This window comes from Alexandromys fortis, unplaced genomic scaffold (assembly GCF_014885135.2).
Source record: "Alexandromys fortis isolate MF-2015 unplaced genomic scaffold, M_Fortis_MF-2015_v1.1 scaffold_40, whole genome shotgun sequence".
Lineage (NCBI taxonomy): Eukaryota > Metazoa > Chordata > Mammalia > Rodentia > Cricetidae > Alexandromys > Alexandromys fortis.
In genome coordinates this window covers 417,610-436,029 of record NW_026067966.1, presented here as the reverse complement: position 1 = coordinate 436,029, position 18,420 = coordinate 417,610, and the positions used below count along the sequence as shown (strand labels likewise).

General features: G+C 39.9%; 1 protein-coding gene across 1 annotated transcript in view; it reads left to right on the top strand.

The window, feature by feature from the left end:
• Sphkap (SPHK1 interactor, AKAP domain containing) overlaps positions 1 to 18,420 on the top strand; it is a 148,445-nt gene that overhangs the window by 71,278 nt on the left and 58,747 nt on the right. The gene's annotated exons all lie outside the window — the stretch shown is intronic.

The window sequence follows — 18,420 nt, the reverse complement described above, 5'->3', positions numbered from 1 at the left end:
CTACTCAGTTTCTCCAGTCACAATCCAAAGAGTCATAGTCATATTACTCTTCTCTTGTTCAGTTTCTCATTGACATAAACTGGCTAGGAAAGCTATTTTTACTTTTAACTTCTGTTTATGACCTTTCAACCTAATTGTAATATGCAAGAATTAAAAGCAAACAGGAGAAAAAGCAATGATACCAACCAGTCCCAGATATTTTTTCCTCTTGAGTTATGCTAAAGAAGCTAATTCCTAGATTTAATCTTCCTTTGTTACATATAATTATACCCTCAGTTCCCCCCTGCTAGCTCCACATCACTCAATCCCTCTAGAGTCTGATGAGTTAGATTAGCACCTAACTCTGGTCCCAGACTCTGGATTTTAACTGAATGGTTATTAATTCTAAAGGGATTGATTTGTTATTTTTATCCTAAATTCTGCCATGCAGAAAGCAAGGGTAACAAGAAAAGACTTTGTTTATTTCCCAGAGGCTGGTGGTAAGTGAGTTCGATTACAAGAATTTGTGTTAAGAAGTCAGGAATGAGGACAGAGAGTTAGCTTGGCAATTAAGAGCACTGGCTGCTAATGTTGAAGACCCTGATCCAGTTCCTAGCACCCACAAAGTAGCTCACAACCATCTATAACTCCAAGACCAAGATAGTCGATGCCTTCCTCTAACCTCTGTGGGCACTAGGCACATATATGGTGCGCATACATACATGCAAACAAACACTCGTATGCATAAAACAAAAATAAATTAAAGGCGTGGTATCTTTATAAAATGTATATCTGTTTATAAACACACATGCCATGGCTCACATGAGGAGGCTGGAGGATAACTTGAATGCATTTCTTCTCTCCTCCTAAAATATGCATCCCAGAGATTTTGCTCAGGGCATCAGGCTTGGCAGTAGTTACCTCTCTAGGCTGAGTCTTCACCTCACCTCATAGTTGACATATAATCCCAACACTAAGGATGCAGAGAGGTGGCTCTCTGAGGTCACTGGCTAGCCAGGCTAGCCTAACCTAATGGGCAATCTCTGGGCCACTGAGAAACCCTGTCTTAAAAAGAAATAAGCATTCCTAATGCCTGAGGTTGTCCTGTGGCCTCTGCATCATTCATACACATAAATAATAATATGTAGATGCACAAATATGTACCTATACATGGAAGAACACAGTCATGCACACACACACACACACACACACACACACACACACACACACACACACAGGGAGAGAGAATCAGCAGTTTCTAGATATTTAGCTTTTGGATTAAATTCTATCCGTTTAAGAATGTCAACATTTTTTATAGCAATTACTCCCAGGTGGAGCTGTGGACGTGACTCCGTTGGTAGAATAGTTGCCAGACCTTAGATTTGATCTGCAGCAACGCTTCAGGTGAACATATAGAAGATACAGAAGTGAGAGGATTGGAGGTACAAGTTCAAGTTTGTCTGTGCTGCCTAGCAACTTAGAAGCAGCATGGAATGATTGTGACAAGAGCAAGAGCGACAGCCTGAGATGGGGATGGGCAAACTCCCAGATCATATCCACAGTTGGAAACTGCAATTAAAATCTAGTATGCCTCTGCCATCTATCCAAAAATACATTACTCTCAGTCCTCTCAGAACTCATACCTGAGCTCATCCAGCTGGCATGAACTGCAACTTAATGACACGCAAACATTTTTTTTATATATCTGGGAGATGTATAAAATATATGCAAACCAGATGACTGCATCTTAAGAAACTCACAGTTACATTTTAAGTACTTTAGCATGTTATAGAAGAATACATTGGACAGAAAAGGGGTGTAAAACTAAAGTTGGGAGTTAGGAGTAAAGAAAGATGCTACATCTTTGATATCTCATGGTTGCCCAAACAAGATCTAAACAATAGCATGAACAGACTTGTTAACATGGAAGGAGGAAAATCTCAAAGACCCCCACCCCTGGGCAAAGAACCACAGGCAACTAAGAAATGCTGAGAAAAGGAGGAGTTTTGCCCAGGGATGAGACCACTAATTTGTCATTCAATTCTGAGTGGTAATCTTCACTTATACATATGCATATATATAAGTATATGTATATATGTGTGTGTGTACGTCACAATAATAATCAAAGAAAGGAGAAATGTATTTGAGAGAAAATAGGGGCCATGGAAGGGATTAGGGGAGAAAATAATGTAGTTACTTTTGCCTACATACTGTGTTTTCTGGTTTTGTGTTTTTATGGTATCTCTATGTGTTTGAGCGTATGTGTCTCTGCATTTATATATGTTCTTTGTGCTTTTTCTTTGGCTCTTTTTTTTTTTACCTGTTTGTGTGTTTTGAGCTATTCTGATTTGTTTGTTTTTATTTTATCTTATTTGTTTACCAAATGCCTGTTTGTTATCCAATGAGAGAGAGCAAGAAAGGGTGTAGATGTAGGGTACTTAGAAGGTGGGGAGGATTTGGAAGGGACTGAGGGACAGAAAAATCATAACTAGGACATAGTGTATAAAAAAGCTATTTGCAAAAAAAGGCTGAAAATAACATTAAAGAAATAAACAACAGAGATTCCATCTAAAATGATTAATTTTAGATAATTTATTGAGAGTGTCATGGAGTAGACTTTCCTTGAGGCACACTTTGTAAAATGTGTAGGATTTAGAGACAGGGAAATTCAGGGCAGAAACAATGCCAAGCAGCGGGAATGTTGGGAATAAAGTCTGAAACAGGAGAATGGGGAGTGCGGTAATTGTGGAGGGTAGGCGGTGTGAATAGGCATGATTGTGAGGAAAGACAGTTGGAAGGGAAGGCTGAGATCGTCTGGTAATGACACCCTTCTCCACAGAGCAATTCCTCTTGTTGGTGTCCCACCACATTTTCCATCATCCCCTCTCATCCAACACACATACAACAAGAAGTGCTTGCTGGATAACATTTGTAGCAAAGTCAAACACAACTTGCTTAGCCAACAGAGATACCACTTTCTACACGGCTGAATAGTTGGTATGCTCCATACCACTGTTTGCTCCTTTGGTCAGCAGGCAACTCAGTGGTGATTGACAGGGTTACAGGATTTGTCTGGAGCTCTTCAGCAGTCCCCCTCTTACTTGTTCTCACGGCTTTGATACTTTTTTCTATGAATCCTCAGAGAAACACGATAATATTCTTAACATTACATCAATATCTACCCCCACAAGATCTTTCAGAATGTCCCTAATATTGACTGATGGTTGGATTCCAAAACTAAACCAATGAGAGGGTCTCTGGGAAGCATCCAAACCCTGTGGTCCACAGACAAATCATCTCCGAGCCAGCTTAAGCCAAGAAGATCCACTACATCTCAGATAACAGTGCTCATTGTGAGGTTCAATAGCCCCTGTGAAAACTTGGAAATATGGAGTGTGTGTGTGTGTGTGTGTGTCCGTGCACGCGCGTGCATGCACATGCGTGCAGGCATATGTACATATGCAGAGATATGTCCTTCATCAGCTTTTCCATATGTCCCATAACCTTGACCTTTTATCAGTTTCTCCAATTTGTCTATTAACTTCACTAAGTACTAAAATTTATTTACCTGGAGAAATGGATAAACATTACAGTTTAAGGTTCTCCAAGTAAACTTGTAGACATTGGCTGGCAGCCATGAGGATGCTGTCCACTGGTGCTCAGCTGGCTTATCTTGGTGTGGAAACTTTCTTCACGTGAGTTGGAAAGGATGTCATCAGCATCTAGCATTGCCTTCTCTCATGCCTAGGGTGGAGTCTTATAGGGAGGGTATATCACTATTGCTATCACTGTCGCTATCAGTTTCTGACCTTTGTGAATAACAACAATAGCATATTTGTTTAGTGTTTTAGAGTGTGTTAAACTCTGGTGACCTCTGGTGACATATAGGAAATGTCATCGGGAAGCCTGGAACACATGAAGCACACAGATACCCATGTATCGCTCCCACCAGAATGAGTAAGAGGACACAGAGGCAGGGATCCAAGGGTACAGTGTCTCAGTTTTAGAAGAATCTGTTGAATAAATATTTGTCCATACTCCGTGTGACCTTTAAATAATTCCTTGAGTATTACAATGGGTTTTTGATAATTTTGCTTACTTTTCTTATTTTACTGGAGATTTGGTCTTCAGAGCCTCACACACTTCCTAAAAGACCTGGACCTTAGTCCTTTCTTATATTCTCAGCTCAATTTGTTCCATCCCATATCCTCTGCATGGCCCTTGCAGGTAGACTTTGTTACTCAGAAGGATTTCTAATTAATAGCAGTTCTGTGCCTTTAGCTAATAGCACCTTAATAACCTTTGACATTCAACTGTGTTGAGGGTGCCGTGGAGACTATTTCATGAATAAAGCATTTAGTGTGCCTGAGAAATAACTTCTCACTTTTGTCTAAATTCAGCAACTGTGAAGAGAACTGCAATTTTTGCAGGAAAAAAAAATGAAAAAAAAAAAACAAAACCAAAGTTGGTGTTTCTAAAATACGGAGTTCAACTTCGAAACGTTCTTGTGTTTATAGTATTCTGAAAACATTTAGCAGGTGCCATGCAGTGTCTGAAGCAGTCACTAAAAGTTATTACATACTACTGACTGCTTAACTGTAAAGGATGTAGTTTCAAAATAAGCCCACAAAATGAGCCATAAAATGTTCTTGTCGGTACTGTGTGCATTGGCTTGTAAAATAGTGTTCAGCGGAAGATGCTTGGACATTAAAGGCATGCTAAAGGATGGTAGGTGTTGAGTATCTAAAGCTGACTAACGCTTCATCTAACTAATTGTACTGGAGCCCACAATGCCTATATGTGCTGTTCCTTTATTTCAACATAATCATTCCTTCAACCTACAGGAAAACTGAGGCTTGTATTCTTTGAACAACCAGAACTTTTGTGTATATTGGAACCAGAAAATAATGAATTGATATATATCTACTCAGGAAATTTCACTGTAGTTTCTATTAACATTGATACATAATTGGCTGCCCGCAAGACACATTATGATTATCACAATTCATCTCCCACAATTTCCAAAACGGCTGGCAACATATGAGCTCAAAATATCTTTCCAATTTTAAGATTCTTTGCAAAAGCGTATTCATTGTTCTTGGCAGTGTAGTATTGAAGGAGAACGAGCCTCTGCTTAATTAGAGAGGACAGCACATCCCCACTGCATAGATACACGTGGACTGATTCTTTATTATTATTATTATTTTTTTACTCTGGCCTTCAATGTGGATTCTGCTAACTCAGCAGATGACTGCTGTCCTGAAACTCCGTGAAAACACATCTTGTTAAATGGCCTAAGTGGAAAACTGTATCAGGATATATTTTTGGTTTACCTTGGCAATGTCAAGGAGAATTTGTCAATCAATGTCACAGGCTCTAAGCTCCTCAACTTTACTCCCTGTTTTTCTTCTGTCAGTCAGTTTGTCTGAGAAGATGCCTTTTTCTTGTCTAATCCAAACTTCTTACTCTCCACACAGCAAAGATCGCTTTGGTTTAGAGCACTTCTAAAGAAAAAAAAAAAATTGAGCCCTGTTCGTGCACCGAGATACCAACATGAGGCTTGGCATCCTAAGAGAAAGCTCACTTGTGTTTTTAGGTTAAGAAAGTGATTTTCAAAATTAAGCAATGGTGAGCATTTAAGAAATTGCTAAAGGAAAGATCCCACAGGACACACCAGACCAGGAGGAAGTAATGGATTCCTGCAGTGCAGGAAGCTTGACATCACATTGTTTGTCTGGAAACAAAGCAAGGCAATAAAATCAATTCACAACAATATTTGTTTTTATGCATTATAAAGATGACGTGATCTGATCTGACAGTTTCTCTTAAGTAAACCCAAATATAGCCTCATAAAGTTTTCCTCTTAGGTCATCCAACAGGATCTGTTTTCCGAGTCTGAGGATAGTTTGATAATTGTGGGGGAAACGGATGCAGGCTGAATGCTCCTTTGAAACCAACTGTGGAGTGATTTCTCTTTGGCTCTTTTCATAGTTGTCATTTTTATGTTACCCAAGTTGACCCCTGCCTCAGCCTCTCCAGTCCTGGATTTTAAGTGTACATCATCACAATAAACCCTTTTCACTTGTCTTTTTCTTCTTCTTTTTGTCTCTTTTTGTTTAAAGCGTGGTATGTTATTAATGGCATGACCACTATTAGCTGTGTTAATGTTTTGAGTTTCTCAAAACAATGAAGCAACTATTATGTACTGCCTGTAATAGATACGGACTTTTAGAGGCAGATGGAGGGGTGGTTTCCTGGCTGCATTTGAAAGCTCTACTCAGTGAACATAATTTATTAAGGTTTCAAGAATGTCCACTGTTTTTTTTTAATTCCTTAAAAATATGTAAGATGATTGATTTGACACAGTAGAGCACAGCTACTGGTCTGTTTCTTTTCCAATGAACAAAAGGTTTGCCAATAATGATGACAGAAGTACTGAACTGGTTTCCTGGACCAAGCAGTTTTGTGCAGGTATAGACTTCCCAGCAAACAAATTACTGGAATAGGGGAAGAAGACAGGGCTCCATCCCAAAAGACACCCCTCTCTTAGCTATGTAAGTGGCTGTTGAACGATTTCAAATCTGTATTCTCTTTATTTCTTTCAAGTGCCTTTCTGAGAATGTTTCTGTGGTTACTGTCTGCTATTACAGCTGTCACTGCTTGGATAATACCTCCCTCTGTGAAGTATTTATACTAGTACTAGGTCACTGAATTCTTACAAAAATGTTGGAGGAGAAGCTGCTTGTTGGTTCCCGGCCACCCTGCTAGCTTAGACCTGGAATAATCACACAGAAACTGTATTAATTAAATCACTGGTTGGCCCATTAGCTCTAGCTTCTTATTGGTTAACTCTTATATTAATTTAACCCATTTCAATTATTTTGTGTATCACCACGTGGCTGAGGCTTATCGGGTAAAGTTCCCAACATCTCTCTCTGGCTGCTCCATAGCTTCTCTCTGATTCTGCCCTCTTTCTCCTATTATACAACCTAGCTTTCCCCACCTAGTTCCGCTCTGCCCTTGCCATAGACTCAAAGCAGTTCTTTATTTACTAACCAATAAAAGTGACACATAGACAGAAGAACCTCCCACACCCCAAAAACTTCATAAAATAACTGGAATAGGCATCTTTAGTAGAGACATATGCAGTATTGAAAGTTAAAAGTTTGTGTGAGGTCACATGGTGACAGTATTGGTGCCTTTAACTCAGGTCTTTCAGTTATCAACAAAGGACAAGAAACCCCTTCCTGGCTGTGTCAGCTACTATTTTAGTTACTTTTCTACTGATGCGACAAAGTGCCATGACCAAGGCAACTTGTAAGAGAAAATACTTAATAGTTCTCACATTTCTAGGTAAGAGGCCACAATTACTGAACAAAGGCATGGCAACAAGAGCAGCTTGAACTCAAATTTCAAACCACAAGCAGGAGATAGAAGGCACAGGGGATGTCAGGAGCCTTTTGAAGCTTCAAAGCTCACGCCTGGGGCACACCTCCTCCAATAAGCCTACACTTCCCAAGCAATTCCACCAAAAGGGGACTAACTATTCAAACATATGGGGGTCATGCTCATTCAGACTACCACACCTACCAAGTAAAAACCACTAAGAAATTAAAATGCTGTGATAGCGTGTCCAGACTTTTCTGGAGATGTAGCTGGCAAATACACTGCTGCATCTTTAAACTTGCCCCATGATTTGTCTTTTAAAAAGAGTTTTATTGAGACACATTCCCATCAATCTTATTCATTATATATCTGTCCTTTCCCTACACAGAGAGACAGGGTTGGTAAGAGGTTCTGCATAATGAAATAGAAAATCTATGGGTTGTAGACCCAAAATATTTTATTTTGTATACACAGTTTAGAGAAGTTTGCCACCATCTTTTCTAAAACAAAGGCACCACATAGGAAGATAAACACCACCTTCTCTGGATTGATGGTTTAGTTTGGAGACCGCAGAGTTGCATTTGGAAAACCTCCCAGAGCTTTGGATTGTGTAGGGAGAACTTTACTCTCCAGGCACATCTTCAGATGTGAATCTCTCCTCTCCATGACACAGCTAATGTCCAATCAAAAATTTACTTATTGTTCACATTGAAATTTTTATCAAAATGACCTTGTCACAAAAAGTTCCCACAAACTTTCCTATTGTTTCACTTAAATGAAAACACTAGAAGCATCCCCTCCTGATTTAGCCAGACATCACACCAGTGCCCTATGGAATCACAGACGCCACAGCATCTTCCCTGACTTCTGTCTGATCACTCGACAGGCATGCTGCTGCCCTTTTCCCTGGGAAGGGTAATATGGCATCTTTTGCAAGAAAGATATTGGTTCCTGCGTGACTCTGTCTCTTTATCTTTTCTCAAGGCTGCAATTATTGGTGGTATTTTTAGTCATGTGAACTCTAATTTGCTTCCCACTTTACTATAGCCTATGAATCACCAGCTCATAAATCACAAAAGCCATGGTGAGAAGGATTTCATATGTGTCTTTCAGTGTGGGGAGAGGTGCAAATATGTGTTACCCTGTCAGAAGAGGACCTCGCTAACTCAGAGACTTAATGCAAGGTGCATTCCCCAGTTTCTGGGACTCAGACTTGAGAAAATATTTCACCAAGGGAAAGGACCTACACACTCCAAATATTCACTACTTTTGAAACACAGACACATCTATGTATACCAAATGGATAGAGAAAAAAAAATCTCCTGGTCTTTGATGCCCATTTTGTAGGGTTGCTGTGCAACGTCTGCTTACTTCTATAATAGATTTCTCCCAGGTTTAAAAGATATTAATTATTACCCAGGAGCTAGAGCTGTGATCGGGATACCCATGGCCTCTACCCTCTTGGCATAAAGAAAAAAATTATCTTGAGTTTTGAATAAAATGATCTCATTTTTTTCTGATAACATGGATTATCTCATACTGACCATAGACTTGATTGGCAAGAATACATAGTCTTTAAAAGAAAAAGGAAGCATACAGGAGCAAGAAAAGTGGAGAGGGCAGAGGGGAGAAAGGAAGGTAGGCTTATACAATAACAACAAATTGTATCGGAGTAATTACTTCTGAAGACCTCAAATTATTATTATTATTATTATTATTATTATTATTATTATTATTATTATTATTTCTCAAGACAGAGTTATTCTGTAGCTTTGGAGCCTGTCCTGAAACTTGTTCTGGAGACCAGGCTGATCTCAATCTCAGAGATTCACCTGTCTCTGCCTTCCCAGTGCAGGGATTAAAGGTGTGTGCCACGGCCAAACAATAATTCTTATTAATTTTATTGCAAATGGTAATATAGAACATAAGCTATGGATATGAACTCACACAAATTTATATCAACTAGATGTATTTTGCATTGATAAATATTTTATTCATTCATTTTATAGAAAATTTTCATCACATGTTGGACTACAGATGCAGGGGTTCATTAGAGAAACCTTGAGGATAACCCTAAAGCCATTCATGCTTGTCTGCCTACAAGGTGACTTTTTTACAAGGTGAGCTAGAGCCTCCCTTGGTGTTTGATCAGCTGTGTCTCTTCTGCATTGACAACAGGTCATTGAGACCAGTCCTCTTCTACAACAAACTCCTGATCCAACGTTATTTGTTTTTTTTTCTATTGAGAACTTTAAATGATATTAAGACTATGTAATGACATTCCATTTACTGAAATCACTCACAGAGAGGCTGAAGCTTAGAGAATTTCCTTCCACTTCCATATTGATGCTTACAAACTCACACTTATGCATTCACTTATCACCTTTTCAACTGGTTCTCCCCAGTATATAAGGCACACCGTGCCCATATCTGACCTTGAAGCTCCTTAGTCCTGACTCCACCTACCGGGAGATATAGCATAGTAAGAATTTTCATCTTTGTTCTAGTTCAGTAAGAGTCTAGTACCAATGTGGGTAGTCCAGGAATAGAGAAATCATTATCACATTTCGAGGAAGAAAAACTTCCTTCCTCTTCCATTGATGAGCTATTAGATTCTAGGTCAGATATTCTGTCCATTTGAGGGGATTTCCTCCTTTTTAAGATAATTAATTTTGACCAGATGCTCTTAACTTTCTTTTCCATGACAGGAAGTCTATATATAATTCTCTGAATATCTGTTCTAATCATTAACACAGCACGTGGAATTACCCCAGAATTTAGTGGTGTAATCAACCTTTCACTGTCTCCAAATTCTAGGATCAAGAGTTCAGACATGGGACAGAACAAGTGCCTGTTCCTGGTCTATATTGTCTTAAATGCACCTGGAAAACTCTAAGAATGACTCCACAGACCTATGCTTAGCTCCGGGGAACACTGACAGGGACATCATCTGAATGCTTGCTCATTCATGTGTCTGATTTCTGAGACTTCCAGCATCTGGGCCTCCTCTGTCTCTATGTGGCCATTGTCTCTGAGACACACGGTCTTTAAGTGATCTAGACTTCTTACTTAGTTGCTCAGGGAATCCAAGAAACATGGCCCAAGATCCAAAGAAAAGCTATGCTACATTAGGCCTTTCTTGGAAAGTTGGTTCTTCTATAGACACAGCCCATCTGGATGAATAATAAAAGAACACTAACACTATATCCTGGTAAGGAGCGCCACTAATACACTGCAAAAGGTTCATGTGGTGGTACATATTGGTGTCTAGACGTAGGGAAAATACAATATACCTTCAGAAGCATCTTCTCAATATGTTTAGTTCAGTGAGGACTGAATTAATCTGCTATGGTTCTCCCCTTCTTGAATGTCTAGTATTAAAAACAATTAATAATGCTTCATAAAATATGAATAACAGTAGTAACAGAGACCTGTAGATTTGGTATTAGTGATATGAATCAGTTCACTTTCTGTAGGGTGAGAAGTTCAGTTATGTGTAAGATGGGGACTCGGGGAAGCCATAGTGTGGACCCATGAGCTGACAGTGTAAGAACCACAGAGGAAGATCAGTCAGCAGAGAGAAGTGTTTTCTTCCTCTGATTTTTGTTCTACTAGAGTCCCACAGTCTCAGAGGTTTAGTCCATCACTGTCATGGCAGGAAAAACCGTGGCATGCAGGCAGACATGGTGCTGGAGAGTAACGGAGAGTTGTACATCCAGGTCCATAGGCAGCAAGAAGAGAGACTGGCTTGGCCTTCTGAAATCTCAAAACCCACCCCTAATGGCATACTTCAACAAGACCATACCTCTCTATCCTTCCAAATGCACCGTTCCCTAAACATTCAAATATATGACCCTATGGGGGTCATTCTTACATAAACCACCATAGTTACTGATGTGGGTTTAGAGGAATGTAATTCTAATGTACAGCTGGTGTGGTTTAAATTGAAAGTTACCAATGTAGTCGCCTACTTTGGAAACTAAACCCATGAAACTGGAAAGTCAAAATCTGTATGCAGCAGTCTTCATGCTAACAACAACAGAAATAAACAGACCCACAAATCAGGAAGCAAACTGATTCCCATCAATAACAGGACTGGGCAACGGATGCGACCTCAACCTACAACATAGGCAGCAATCATTATAAAAGAAAATGTTTGATACCAGGTTACTACCCTAGAAAATATGTAATATGTATTAATATAACTAATAATACAAAATGTATATTGTTTTATTGTGAAAACAATGATCAGATCTCCCATACTTGTATATAAACTAAGACACACAATATACATATGTTTCAAGAAAGAGATGTAGGAAGAAGAGGAATCTTGCATGGAAATAGTGAGGAAAAGAGCAGGTAAAAATTAAAGTAAAATACTGCCTTGCACCCAACCTTTCCTCAGGAAAAACACACATGGGGCTGACAAGATGGCCCAGATGTTAAGAGTGCTCACTGCTTTTGTACAGAACCCACCTCCAGTTCCCAGCACCCACACGCCAGCTCCCAAGCCTCTTTAACTCCAGTTGCAGACAAACTGATGCTCTCTTCTGGCCTGCACAAGCACTGAGAACTCGTGGTGCACAAGCACGCACATAAAACAATAGCAAATCAGCCTTAAAAAGAAAATCCTACACTTCTCTTTGTTATGCATGAAAGGTCCAGAATGTGTTGTAATCTCATTTATTAAAAGTTTTAGCATATAATAAAAAAGAGATAGCTAGTCAGGTACATGCATGTCCATGTGTTATAAAGTATAAAGGCACACACTACTATGGCAAAACAATTTAACAAAATTCTTAAATATGGGGGTACATATTAGATACAAGGATAAAGATAGGTAGATAGAAAATAGAGTAAGTAGATGATGGATGATAGATGATTGCCAGATAATAGACATAAACAGGTCTATTCAGGTTTGTTTTTAAAAAGGTGTGAAAGCATGTCTACCAAGATACTAAATTTGATTAATACCAGATATAGGTATTAGGAAAGGAAAGACGCTAGAGGAGGGAGAGTTGGGCAGCTTTGTCATTGCATGTGTTTTATTGGTTTATATACTTCCAACATTATAATGATTGTATTTTATTTAAATAACAAATAAGCACATTGCAATGACAAATTAAATAAGGATAGAGAGATCAGAGTCCATGTCTACAAGACACAGTGGGGAACTCCTGCCTCCTCTCCTGGAGGCATCATGTCACTATGAAAGTCATAAGTGAAGCAAGTAGACAAGAGAAGGAAGAGTTGCTCCTAGCTAGTGTTCTGAGAGAAACTAAACACTCCAACCTGATTCCATGAATGGTGGGGCTTTTATAATCATTGTTTGGAAAACAGGGAAAATTAATTGGAAAAAACAGAAAAGGCAGACAATTTTAGGCAGATGTAGAGACAGTCCAAGGCAAGGACATAAAATCCTAGTTACTTTAATATCTGCATTAAGGAGAAATTAAAATATATTTTTTAAAAGAAATGGCTGGTTGTTCCATGGTCTTATAGCCAGAATCCAACTGATTTTCTTTCATTTGAAGCCCATAGAAATATTAAAATCTAAATGAATAAAACATAAAATATCTGAACTGAGAAAAAGTTTGAAATTGAAAATACAAAGACCTTTCAAAAATAATGGAAAACACCCTGAGTTTAAATTTTTCATATTGTTGTAATATTAATGTTCATTAACTCTTAACTATTGGATGGCAACAGATCAAAACAGAGTTCCAGATGCTTGTGTGTAATTAATAGCTCAGTCTTCCATTCTAGGAACCATGAGTGTGCATTTGTGAATCTTCATGAATCCGAACATAATTCTGAACATACAGCAGAACCTATTTTCAAAGAGAACTCTGTCCACAAATCAGTGAAAACAAACATTCCAAAGGGCTTCTAAGTGATGGAGATTGATTGCTCACTATTCTGAACCTGAGGTCCTTGGTTAGATAATAAATGACTTGTCTGTCTTATCTACAGTCTGAAGACTGGCTGGCTCAAACCCCCGGAGACCCTATCAAAGTGACTTTAACAAAGCATATGAAAGAAAGCACTGTCCTTCAATTTCCTTGCTTAGCTTATACAGTTTATAATTTTATGTTTTGTAAGCATAACTAGTGATTTGCTAAATCACATTTCTTTCATCTGAAAATATTGAACAAATTCACTTTTACTGGAGTACCTGTCAATGTTTCTAGTAGTAATTGATAATCCTATGGAATTCAGCTAATTCAGCCCTCAGTACTTGAGCAAAGATAAGAAGGTTCTTGCCTTAACTGTCTTAGGGTTTCTATTACTGTAATAAAACACGGTGTTCATGAACAACTTGGGGAGGAAAGGGTTTAGTTCTAATTCACAACTTGGAAATCCCACTCTAGTGTGTAGGGAAGTCAGGGCAAGAACTCAGGGCAGGATCCTGAAGGCGTGCAGAGACCATGGAAGAGTGCTGCTTTCTGGATTGCTCCTCATGGCTTGCTCATTCTGCTTTCTTATAGAACTCAGGACCAGCTGCCCAGGGGCAGCACTGACCACAATGAGCAGGGCCAGCCCACCTCAGTTATTAATCAAGAAAACCACCAAGGCCAATCTGGTGAAAGCATTTTCTCATTTAGGAGTACCACCTCCATAATGGTGTTAGCTTGTGTCAAACTGATATAAAACCTAGCCACCACACTTAGCGCAAGCCTTTCTTATTTTGTATTTTTGTTTTTTTTGGTAGATTCACTTAGTGGCCCTGACCTCACTATGTAGACCAGACTGGCCTCCAAATCACTGAGCTCTTCTTGACTTTGACTCTGAGAATTGGGATTAAAAGTATACACCTCTAGGCCAGGGCAGCCTAGTCCTTTTTATAGCCACACTGAAACAGAAAATCAGAATGCCCTTCTAGACTGCATCATAGTTCTGGAAGAAAGAGACAGCTGTGGGATCTCAGAAGACCCTGTGGCTTACCCATTTAACATCATGTCTACAGAGCTGAGTGTCCAAATTACATAAAGACAGACAGTCCTGTGTATGTTTAGCACTAAGGAGCAAGACAAGTGATTTAAAAACAAAGAGTTGTTTAACCCACAGAACAGGATATCAGAAACACATTCATGGTCACTGAAGCGTCCCTCTTTCTAATAAATGGATGCTTTAAAAAAAATAGGTGATTTTTGAAGATACTAACTGTGCTGATAAATTTGCACTCTAACGACTCCAACGAGAATTTATTATACATGAATAAATGTTCCCTTTCCTCCAAACAGTCCCACCACCCGAGAAATAAGACTCCTTTCACATGGAGACAGAAATGAGTGTGATTTGTCACTGTCAAAGCCATGTGCAAGCAAGCAATGGTGCAGTAATTACAGCCCTGGGCTCAGGCTCCATTGCCCCTCACACCTGGCTCTGGGAGACTCTGGTCTTGGTTTTCCCTGGAGAACTGGCATGGCTTTGCATTTGCAGATCCAAACAGCATGACAGAGGGTAATTGGATCACCTTTTAAAAAGAGATAAACCTCAAAGAAGCACAAATTACCATTTTATACCAGCTAAATGACTGTGTATCAAGTTGGGAGAGACCCAGAGAGAAAGGTGAGGAGGGAAGGTGAGGACAGAAGATGTGATCCATGGCTAATGATGGGGGGAGATGGCCATGGGTACTGGGATAGCAGTCCATCGACACTGCTCAACAAAGTTCTGTTTCAATGGCACAAGCTACATTCTGTTGTAAAACCAGTCCTTGGCAAGAAACAAGTGGGGGGGGGGGTTGGGCGGAGAAGGTGAGAGATGATGAGAGAGAGGGAGATATAAATGGCCATTCTTTAGCTGTCTAGATATCAGAAAAGTTAACTGTCCCCCACAGCTTTGGGTTATTCAGCAGGGTTTTCCTTTGTTGACGGCCACTAAGGTCCTCTTTCAGTGTCCCTCTGAATCATCACGTCAAGCCGGAGTCCCAGGAGCCTCCTGAACACAGGAAACATTTATGGCTCCATCCCACTTTTCCCCCATGTCCTATTTTTGTGGCAAATTCCTCCTCCTTCCCGTGTTCCAGCTTAGAGAAGTTTCTGGACCTCTGAGGTCTGGCAGTGCATCCTATATACTCATGCAGCATCATTTAGAGCTGCTGATCTGGATAAGTTGTGGAATTCAGGGAAGGAATTGTTCTTCTCAGTGATCGACCCTAAGAGTCTCCTGAGGCAGCCTTGCTGCAAGCCCTTCCCCACAGGCTATCTCAGTGGAGCCCCCTGTTGTTTCACACACACATACACACACACACACACACACACACACACACACGTAAACAAAATTTAAAAATATCTTTTATTTGATACCCTTCCTTTTACCAATTGTCCTGTATACCCCACTAATGACAAAACTTTAGAAATTTTTTACTTGCTCCATCCACTGTAGTAACTCCAGCCACTGCCATCAAGTTTCATCCTCAGCAATCCCTGGAGGCTGTTCTTTGTCAAGTTTACCCAGGATCAAGTTTCCCACTCTTCTCATTCAATGTCATACTTGACTGTAAGTCAGTTCTGGGTGTGTGTTCATTGTTCAGGCAAGTCTGAAATGTTACCCTCCTTTCAATAAGCACATATTATCTGGGGTGACGTGTTGAAATGATAGAAGACTGTTGGGCCAGAGAGAGAAGGACGATTCTTGGTGCAGCTTAGCTAAAAGAATGAACATGGTTGTTAGGTTTCCTATTCTTCCCAAGAACCATAGGGGTGGCACAGTAGGTCCCTATGCCATTCATACAATGAGTTAGCACCATAGCCAAGGAATACTCAGCTTAAAACTATTCACCAGTTTTACAGAGGACTTGCAAAAGGGATTGGAAGAGATGTCACTTCATCCTTCAAGGCTACTAGCTAGAGACAATGCTGTGAGCCGGACCTGTACAGAAAAGTCAGGGGCCTTGCATGTTTGTTTCAACCAAGAGTACAGGGATGCTTACTGTGCTATTACCGATCCATTTCTGCCTACACTTGTCTGTCAGTGAATTAGAGTTCTAGCCATTCCTCTTTACATTCTTTCCCGATCTCTTGCCTTAATTAATATCCATTCCAGGAAATTCAAACGCAAATGCTTAACAAGGAAAATCACAATGAAGCAACCGACAACCAACCATAAATAAAGCAAGCATCTGCCACTAATGTGACCCCATACTAAAGGAAGAAAATATTTCACGTAACACAAACATCTGTGATACTTGAAAAGATCATTTTGAAGCCAAGTATTTAAAACTACCCAGAATAAGGACAAAAAATCATATATTAAGTTCTCAGTTATTAATATTTGATTGTAAACAAGACTTACCCAACTGTCTAACCCACCCCCAGTCCTGATGACAGATTAACTACACTATTTACAATATGAAGTACCAACCTCAGCCATGATCCCACTTCAGGAAGGGATCTTACTTCTCTTTCCTTCCCTGATAGGACTCGCTCTGAAACACAGAAGCTTCCAGGCTGAGTATACCACTGCCTCTTTTGTTTAGGATAGCAACACCTGAGAAAGTTCTAGAATTCTGATATTCTAGCATTCTCTTGTATTCGAGTTCTTGTGGTTCTATTCTTTCAGCAGTTTCTTTGGTCATCTCTTCCTTCCCAGGTCCAATAACAGAAGACAAGCAATGTCAATCAAATTCACTTGCACATTGACATCACTAAACTATGTCTTTAAGGTTGCCATATGCTTTTCTGTGGACTTGTAACTTCTGGTATATTACTACAATATACTTTGTGTGTGATGTGTGATGGTTGTTTTTAGTGCTAACTTGACACAAACCAGAATTTCTTGAGTAAGGAGCTTCAACTGAAGAAATATCCTGAATGCCTGGTTGGATGTGGGAAGACCCATCCAGATTGTGGGCAGCACCTTTAAGTAGCATCCCAGATACAAATGGTATCACAGGTAGATCATCTCTCACTATGCTCTTCTGGCCTTGCCTCTTGCCCCGAGTTAATTTGCCCTGATAATGATGCTGATTCTTCCTCTGCTCTCAGAACCGCCATTCCCTGACTTTGATTAGCTTTGGTTGTAGATTAGGGAGCAGCAACGCCAGGAAACTTCTAGGCTTCTAGTGCCATATTGAGACTACCAAGGGGTCCAGTCTTAGGGTGACTGAGCAGATAGTGGTTGTCACCCCTCCTCCCACTAGTGAGAGACAGTCATTGTGGGATTACTGTAAGTGCTGAGGCACTCAGCCTCAAGGACCAAAGGACTACCAGGTTCTCAGCTTTAGGGTGTGATTCTGCCACTGTTACTTTAAAGCTGACATAAAGCACGCTTTATATATGTAAATATATATATAAACATATATAAATATATACGAACATATGAAAAGATCCTTGGGAATGGATGCTGACTACTACCCAGAAACATTTTGTTCAGCACACACCGACTTGATTTCCTATACTCACGCCATTTCCTGTGAATTTAGAGATAGGGATGAATAGTTCCTCCTCTGTAGAATTTTCAAGAGAACTGGACTTTTGGCCCAGAGAAAGTAACATGGTAGGGTCTGTTATCATGGCGAATATTAGTCCTCAGTTCTTAGCTGGTCACCTGCATAAACTGCCTGCTTCTAATGGAAGTTATCCATCATGTCACTGAGAATCTGTACTCAACACACCTTTTCCTAACACCTATTTCTCATCATCAGAAGGGAAGATGGGCGCCTTAGAAAAGAGCAGTTCAGTTCATTGCTGCATGGGTTTTACACTGCAGAGCTTTGGCTATTAATCAGAAACATAAAACATAAAATGTCTCTTGAAGGAGACATGATAAAAAAAAAAAACCTTCCACTATGACGTCTCCAAAACCTCATTCCACATCCCAGAATCATCAAGACGAGCATGAAGTAAAATCCACAGGATGATGCTGAGAACACATTGGTTTTGGCAATAAAGACACTCCCAAGACCATTATGGACCAACTTTTGACCCGCAGAGTATGTGGAGAACATGCCCTTCTCCCCATGCCCCATCCGCTGTTTTCTTCTGCTCCAGAGTCTCCTTCCTAATTTCATGTCACATATATTCCCTTACCCTCTCCATGCACCTTCCT